Raw genomic sequence first — 9,125 nt, forward strand, 5'->3', positions numbered from 1 at the left:
CTCAAGATTATTTCATAAATGGTAATTTATTTCAATCATTATTAAAATCATACAAAACATGTTTTATTCAATCCAATCAATTTCAAAGGTATCTAGCAACCTAAACGTACTTTGATTCTCAATTAGAAAAAATAAGAAGAACTTTGATCACTCTTGTCAAAGACACCCTACAGTATATTAAATATAACCTTAATCAATATAAGGTCATCAAATAATCACAACAATTAAAAATAAACTCCCAACTCTATGTACATGAACCTTATAAAATTTCTTTTCATAAACTTGAATAATACAGTGATTTTATTTCATTTAAAACATAATAATAATAATAATAATAATAATAATAATAATAATAATAATAATAATAATAATAATAATAATAATAATAATAATAATAATAACAATAATAATAATAATAATAATAATAAGCGATAGGCTAGGTTTCCTCGTTCTTTTTCCGACAGATTCTCCGGCGCTTTTCGGTGATCAGGTCAGGAGTGGGTTCTCGGTTTTTTGGTGCTGTTTCCTCATCATTTTGGTGCAGTTTCGGGTTGGTTTGGTGCAATTTCCACGCTGATTTGGTGCAATTCTGAGGCGTACTTCCGGCAACATCTCTGGCGTAAGGTCAGAAAAGTTGAGCGATTATCAGTCAGGGATATATCAGGCGGCTTTTGGGCGATTTTCAGGCGGTTTTTCGGTTGGTTTGCAGGCGGAATCGTTTTCAGGTTGTGGGAGGTTTCTTGATCGTTTTCCGGTGAGTTTTCAGGCTGTTTTTCTCGGGTTTTCGGCCTATTTCTAGCGTCTTGTTGTTGCTGCTCGTGTGTGCTTGGTGTGGTGTCTTGTTGTTGCGAGCAAAGGGTGTGTGCGTGCTGCGTTTGTGTTGTAGTGCGTGATTTGTTTCGGGTGCGATTTTCTGGTTTTTTCTGGGTGTTTTTGGTCAATTTTCAGGCAGCTTTCAGGGGCGTTTTTGGGTGGTTTTAAGGTGTGATTCTGCTGTGTTTTCAAGCGTGGTTTGCGCAGTTTTGGGGTGATTTTTGGTGCTATTTTTGGTGCAATTTTGGTGTGTTTTTGGTGCTATTTTGGGTGCAGTTTCAGTGTGGATTTGGTGCTGTTTTTTGGTGTAGTGTTGGTGTGATCTTCTCATGGCAAGTTGAGGTGGGTGTTATGCCTCCTATTGTTCCGTTCCATTGCCCATTTGTGGGTCTTAATGGGTGTCATGATGGCCGGGGTAATGGGCTCTCTAAAGCTTATTTGCTTACTCATCTTCACGATCGTCATTGGTGTGCAAATGCGCGGGATTTGACCCGGCACTCTCTTTCTTCTAATTTGGCTATTTTCTTGGAGGCGGAGTCAACCTTTCGTTGTATGGGCATTTGGCTTTGTGGGGAGTGTTTCAAGACACCTATTCTTCGTACGAAGTGTCGGCATGGTCTTGGTCCTGATGATTTCGTGGCCCCTCCTGATTCTGGGGATGGTGTTGTTCGGTTTGTTCTTTATGGTTTTCCTAAACCGCGGGCTCCTGCTTTTGAGGTATCTGATCCTGTTCCTAGGGTGCCTAGTGAGCCTCATTTTGCTTTTGATGTTGCTCTTCTGGATAGTTTGTTATCTAAGCGGTTTCGTTTGGTGAAATCTATCCCTCCTAAGTGTCACTTGGGTTTTTCTCGGGTTCTCAAAGGGGCCCTTGATAAGGTTATTGGCAAGCCTGATGACATCTCTTGTTCGGTTTAATTTCTTGTGTTGCCTCTCTGTGTCCTTAAAACCTTTTCTCCGAGGAGTAGTTGAGAGTGTTCTTCGGGTGTCAGGCGACAGCGGCAGGAAGAGAGTATCACCGCTGCTATTCGTTCTTGGTGTGAGCCTGGTAGTTTTGTGCAGCTTGTGCGAGACACGTTGGCTGATGTGTCTCCACCTTTGTTGGATGCTGATGAGGACCATGATTTTTCCGAACGTAATATTAAGTAGTGTAAGAGAAAGATTTCTGACAAACATTACACTGCTGCGGTTAGGGTTCTTTCGTCTTCTGGTCTTGCCCCTTACAATGATTCTACTCTTGCAGATTTGCCTGCTAAGCACCCTTCCTTTGCGGCTCCTATCTTACCGGATATTCCCGTTGATCAGCACCTTATTGCTACTCCTGCTGTTGTTTTGGATTAGATTAGGGGTTTTTCGCGAGGTACGTCATGCGGTAGAGACGGCTTGCGTGCTAAACACCTTATGGATTGTTTGAGTGGTGCTGCAGTTGCAGATGAGTTGGTGGACTCTATTACAGAGGTGGTTAATCTTTTTCTCGCTGGGAATTGTCTTGCTGGGTTGGGAGAATACATTGCTAGTGCTCTTCTTATGCCACTTGTTAAGCCTGGCGGTGGTATTCGGCCTATTGTTGTGGGTACCGTTTGGAGGTGTCTGGTTTCAAAGGTTGGGGCTGCTTTAATTGGTTCGCGTCTGGGAAGCTATCTAGAAGGTCTTTAGTTTGGTGTTGGGGTGCATGCGGGTGGTGAGGCTATTCTTCATGTTGTTAACCGTTTGGTTGAGGCGCGTGGTGGTGATGTTGGTCTCTTCATGTTGCTAATGGATTTCCAGAATGCCTTTAATTTGGTAGACCGTTCAGCTTTGTTGCGTGAGGTTCGTCTCCGTTGCCCAGTTCTCTCGCGATGGGTTGAATTCTGTTACTCTACTCCAGCCAGGCTATTTTACGGGGAGCATATCTTATGGTCATGTCAGGGAGTGCAATAGGGTGATCCTCTAGGCCCTTTGCCTTTTGCTTTGGTTCTTCATCCATTAGTGTGCCAAATTAGGGATTCTTTTGACTTATGTTTGCAAGCTTGGTATTTAGATGACGATATTATTATTGGTGACACCTTAGTGGTAGGAAAGGTTTTGGAGTTGATTTTGGCGGAGGGACCTCGTCTCGGACTTTATGTCAACGTTGAGAAAACAGAAGTATTCTGGCCCTCGGAGGACCCTCATAGCCGTCTTGTCGGTGTCTTTCCTCCAGATATTGTCGCCCTGTGCATGGTGTTAAGTTGCTGGGTGGTCCTGTCAGTGCTGATTCCTCTTTTCTGTGGTGAGCTTGTTTCACATAGAGTTTCGAAGACCATTGTGCTAATGGATGCTGTTGCTAAGCTCGATGATCCCCATTGCGAGTTGTTGCTTCTTCGTGCGTGTACTGGGGTTTCAAAACTCTACTTTGCTATGCGCACTTCTCCTCCTCATCTTTTTGAAACGGCACAGATTTCTTTTGACGTGGGCCTTCGGGTTCTTTGGAGCGTATTATAACTGCTTCGGGGCCTGGTTTTGGTAATTGGCAATGGCGACTTGCTACCTTACCTTTTGTATATGGTGGTTTGGGTGTCTATTCGGCGGGTGATGTTCGGCACTATGCTTTCCTTGCGTCGCGTCTGCAGTCTTCTGGTCTTTAGGCTTCGCTTCTTCGCAATTCTGGTATTGTTGGTCCGGGACCGGCCTCCGAAGGTGCTCTTAGTCTTTTTAACAAGACTGTGGAGACTGACCTGATGAGTAACCCTAGTGAGATCGCTGCCCCCAAGCTCATGAAAAGACTGAAAGATATATATTTCACGAAGGTCACTGCATTTGCGGATTCTACTTTCTCATTATCTCCGCGTCAGGTTGCATTATGGAAGTCCCCACTACTAAAATTCAGTCAAATTATGACCGCCGCAAACGGTCGCTGAAAATAGCAAAAACGGTCGCTGAAAATAATTGCGACCGTCAACGGTCGTAAAGCGTTGGTCGTTATTTCCTTGGTTGCAAAAAAACAAAATTACGACTGGTAGACGGTCGCAAAAAAATTGCGATCGTTTTCACTATTTTCAACGACCGGTTCTAAAACGGTCGCAAATATGACCATTTGCGACGGCTATAGGCGGTCGCTAAATGTATTAAAAAAAAACAAAAATAGAGGAAACCCAGCAGCACCCTAAACCACCTATACCCACCGCTGAAACTCAGTCTACATTCACACCCTAAACCAACATCCCAACTAACCACCAACCACGCTAAACCACCTCTACCCACCACCACTGCCCACCATAACCCAAAAAACCAGAAAATTCAACCCAAAAAAATGAAACCAAATAAAATTTAAAATGAAAATCAAAATTAACAAAAAAAAAAAAAAAAAAAAAAACCACACAACTAACAAATAAAAAACCCCACAAATATAAATCCATAAAAATTACCCACCAAAAACAAACAACAAAATCAAACCCAAAATCAAAATTAACATAAATCGAACTCAAATCCAGCCAAAACAAAAATAACATCCAAAATGAACAAAAATCAAACCCACAATTAACAAAAAATCAAAACGAAAATAAAACCCAAAAATCAGAAGGAAAAAAAAAAGGAACTAAAAATCGTATATCAACAAACACCATAACCAAAAATAACAAAAATCAAACAAAAATGCTTATGAACTAAAACAAAAATCAAACCCAAATATCGAAAAAAAAAACTCGAATATCAACACAAAAATTTGAACAACAATCGAAAAAAAAAACAAACAAAATTTATAGAAAAAACCAACATACCTTATCAAATAATTCATCCTCTTTGTGTTTATATTGTCAAATTCGACCAAGAAAACTCCAGATCTGGAATTTTTATGGTCGCATTTGACCAAAAACACTAAAAATTGTTTGTTGCTCAAACCGTTAGACCAAAATCCAAACAAAAACAATGAAAATGGAGTATGTGGATGCGTGAGAAGAGGGAAATATATAATGGTCTTAGTTGCAGAAACCAAATAACATTATTTGTTGGGAATTTGGGAGGAGGAGATGTGTGAGAAGAGAAGAAAGAGGAGTGAAGAAGAGAGAGGAGGAGTGAGATGCGTGAAAAGAGAATAGAGGAAAGAGAAGAAGAGAGAGAAAGGAAAGAGGGGAGACAAAGAAACAAGAGGAAGCAGCGAATAATGAGATGAAATATTAGGGTTAGGGTGTATTGGGTGCCGTTTTATACCCTATTTTTTTTAGAAAAAATAAACCTCTTTGCGACCGCTCAAAACGGTCGCAAATTGCGACCGACTCTCTAAACGGTCGCAATTTGTGCAATTTGCGACCGTTAAAAGCGATCGCAAAAGATTTATTTTTATTTAGAATTATTTTGCACACATTTTTTTTTCAAAAATAATATTTAAATAGCTTTGCGACGATTTAATAGCCCAAAGTCGGTCGCAGAACGGTCGCAAATTTGCGACCGTTTTGTAAACAACCGCAAAATTGCGACTGCATAAAAATCGATCGCAAATTTCATATTTTGCGACCGCTTTAATGGCGGTCGTAGAAAAACGGTCGCAATTTGACCGAATATTAGTTGTGCCCAACAGGGGGATCACACTTCGGCATGGTTGCGGACGGTCCCGATATCAGGTTTGGGTCAGACTATGAATGGTAAGACTTACCATTGTGTTCTTTGCTACCGGTTGGGTGTTCCTTTGTTCTCCGTTTCAACACCATGTTCTGCTTACTCAAGGGTTTTTGATGGGGATCATGCAGTGTCTTGTGCTGGGATGGTGGGTATTAAACATCGGCACAACGTTGTTCGTGACACCCTTGTTGATATTTGTTTTCGGTCTGGGATTTCTACTCGAAAGGAGGTTAACGTTGGGATGACCGGAGGGAACGACGAGGCACTTCGACCAGCAGATGTATTGCTTTATTCCTGGGATAGCGGCCTTGATATATGTGTTGACTTGACGGGGTCTTCACCTTTGACACAATCGGGGTTGTCTGACTTCGCTCCTGGTCGTGTTGTGTCGGCGGCGACTCAGCGGAAGCGGGACAAGTATGGGGCGCGTTGTAGGGCTATTGGCTATGGTTTTCTTCCTTTCTCCTTTTTTTCGTTGGGGGAATTAGAGAAGGATGTTATTGCATTGCTGAAGCGGGTCCAGGCGTTCACTAAGACTCAGGATATTGGTGCTCGTGCAGCTGCTCACATCTTCAGCAGGATCGGGTTCGCTATAGCTAGAGGGGTGGGGGCCCAAATTGTATCTCGACTCCCCGCCAATTTCTTGTAAATCGATTGACTTTGTAGGTTTTTTGATATTTTTATAATAATAATAATAACATTAATAATAATAATAATAATAATAATAATAATAATCTATATGTTACTCTTTAAAGGGAACACCCTTTTTTGGTCCCTTTCCAAAAATAACCTTTATAAAAAATACTTATTTACTACAAAAATATAACCTTTGTAAAAGTAAAAAATGGAAAAAAAAAAACTGCCAACAATCCTTAAACAGTTTAATGTGGGAATAAATAAAAACCTACCAAAAACAAATTATACACAATAACTACCAAAAAGTTTGATAAAAGTATTCTTTTCATTCTCATACTACCGTCAAATTAAAAAAAAAATATGTGTGTGTGTGTTTGTGTGTTTGTGTGTGTGGAGAGACTCATGTGAGAACACCTCTCTTATATGAAAACACTTTATATGTGAGAACACATCTATATTCTAATATGTTAAGGTAGATGTTCTGAAAATAAACTATATCCATCATCCTCAACCTCAACATTCTCTCTCCTCTCCCCAACACCACCACTGCCACCATCGCATGTCTCACAACGACACAACTTCGCCACCACTCTCTTTCCTCTTCCCACGCACATTTGTGATAAAAAATGTTAATGTTGCGGTTTCAATTTTAAACCCAACCTACCATCTTCAACCTTAAACATTCTATCTCTTCTCCCCACCAACACTATCCAATTTCTAGCTCCTCCATCACCACCATTGCATGTTATACAGCCTTTACGCCGCCACCGTAAAATTAAATCACCCAAATTGATACAATTGTAAACAAATATATATATATATATATATATATATATATATATATATATATATATATAGGAGAGAGATCCGGTGAAAACACCTTTATATGTGAGAATACTATACTTATTTTACTTCAAGTTTCTATTTACATGGAATTTAAGTTGTTCATTTATTTTACCTTTTTCTACTCCCTTTCGGTGTTTGGTTACGATTATTTTTTTTCTCTTATTTTATTGAATAACAATGAGTTTTTACCAAAACTTAACTTCGAGAAATTTTGTTGCATTTGATTGTGGGTAATGTATGTGTTCAGTCCTTCTTTAATTTACTATAGGGTATGCTTAATTATTAGGTTTTTATTTTTTTTAATTTGATTATGAGTACATAATTTTAAAAATATATATTGTACTTTGTTAATTCTTATGAAAAAAGTTGTTTTGTTTAATCTATATAATTATTTAATTTTAACTATTGTTTTTTCTATATATTTCTATTACTAATGCAATATGTGTTCTTATCTCTTAGAGTGTGTTCTATTCACCTGATTTTTACTTATTTGAACTTATCTGAACTTATTAGCCCTTATTAGAATTTATTTTAGTTATAAATTAAATTTGGTAGCCCTGATTAACCCTTATCACAATTTATCTAAACTTATCTGAACTTTTTAACCCTTATCTAAATTTATTAATCCTGAAATAAGTGGGAAAAGGTGAGCATAACAGGGCCATAATTTATAAGATGCAGGTTAAAATTTTACATGATCATTAATGGAATCAATTCGCTCATTGGTCTATGTTGGTGGATTTACATGCACATGTAAACAAAAGTCTTTTTAATTAGATGAGTTTCCATTTTATTATGGCTATAGATTTCTTTGTAAAATTGTGATGAGATCATTATAATTGTTTAAGAATATTTTTAGTGATGCTACTAACCATATCTAATATTGATTGGTAGGTGAATGAATTACTGATTAACATATTGATTATTGAAGGAATTAATATCTTGGGACTATGCAATGAATAGCTTTTATGTCTCAAACCTTAACGTTAATTGAAGTATTTATGATTGTATGGAGACAATGGTGTATCTCTTTCATCAAAAAAGCAAGAGTATATCTTGCCTCAAATCTTAACGTTAATTGATAAGATTAAAGGAAAATTTGCCCAGAATAACACCACCTTTGAGCGGTCTTTCAATAATAGCACGACCTTTTGATTATTCCAAAATAACACCACTTTTCACATGCATTTGCCAAAAATGAAACAAAAAATCGATAACCTGTTTTACAGGTAACCCTGGGACACGTGTCCCAGTTTGATTGGTCAATTTTTTTTTTTGTTTTAAAAATAAAACCTAAAAATTTTTTAAAAAAAAACAAAAACAAAAAACCCCACAGCCCTATTCCCACCCCCTTTCACCGAAATCCACCACCCTTCCTAGTTTCCGGCACCCTTCCCCTTCCTGACCCCTTTCTAGACCCCCTTTCCCTTCCCAACCCCTCTTTGGCGCCCCCTCCATTCCTCTTTCCTAATTTCAGCCCATCCCTTCTTTGTTCCCAATATTAGCCCCCCTCCCTTTCATTTAGCAAATTTCGACCCCCCTCCCCTTTATCTTCCTCGATTTCGAGCCTCCCTCTACATAAAGGAAATTCCGATTGATTAGGGTTTCAAATAGGTGGTTTTGGGGAAGGAGAAAGGTAGTAGGGGGCCGGAATTGGGGAAGGGAATGGGAGGGTCGTGCATCGAAAATTGATCAGAGAGGGTGGTGTTTTCTGGTGAACTAGGGGGCTGAGTTGGGAGGCTGGTGTTTTCCGGTGAATAGGGGGTTGGGCAGTCGAAGGGGGGCTGGGTTGGGTTTTTTTTTTTTTTTTTTTTATAATGATTTTCTATGTTCTTTTAAAATCAAATTTTTTTAAAAAAATTAACCAATGAGATTGTGACACGTGTCCCAGGTTACCTGTAAACCAGGTTACCAACCGGTTTTGTACTATTTTTGGCAAATGCATGTGAAAGGTGGTGTTAATTTGGAATAAACAAAAGGTCGTGCTATTATTGGAAGACCGTCCAAAGGTGGTATTATTTTGGGCAAATTTTCCAAGATTAAATTATTGGATTTGTGTTGTACTGTATGATTATTTATTTTTTAAAAAAATAAGATGTATTTAATTAAACTCTTTTTTTGTATATTAAAATTACTACTCAAAATGGTGTTATCAAGCTCAATAGTTATACTTAAACTCCTTTTTTTATGACTAATTATACTTTTTATCCGGAATGAGGGAATGACAACATTTCTTTTGTTTCAACTTTTATTTATTA

The sequence above is a fragment of the Chenopodium album genome, chromosome 11 (assembly GCF_948465745.1).
Source record: "Chenopodium album chromosome 11, dcCheAlbu1.1, whole genome shotgun sequence".
NCBI classification, from domain to species: Eukaryota; Viridiplantae; Streptophyta; class Magnoliopsida; order Caryophyllales; family Amaranthaceae; genus Chenopodium; species Chenopodium album.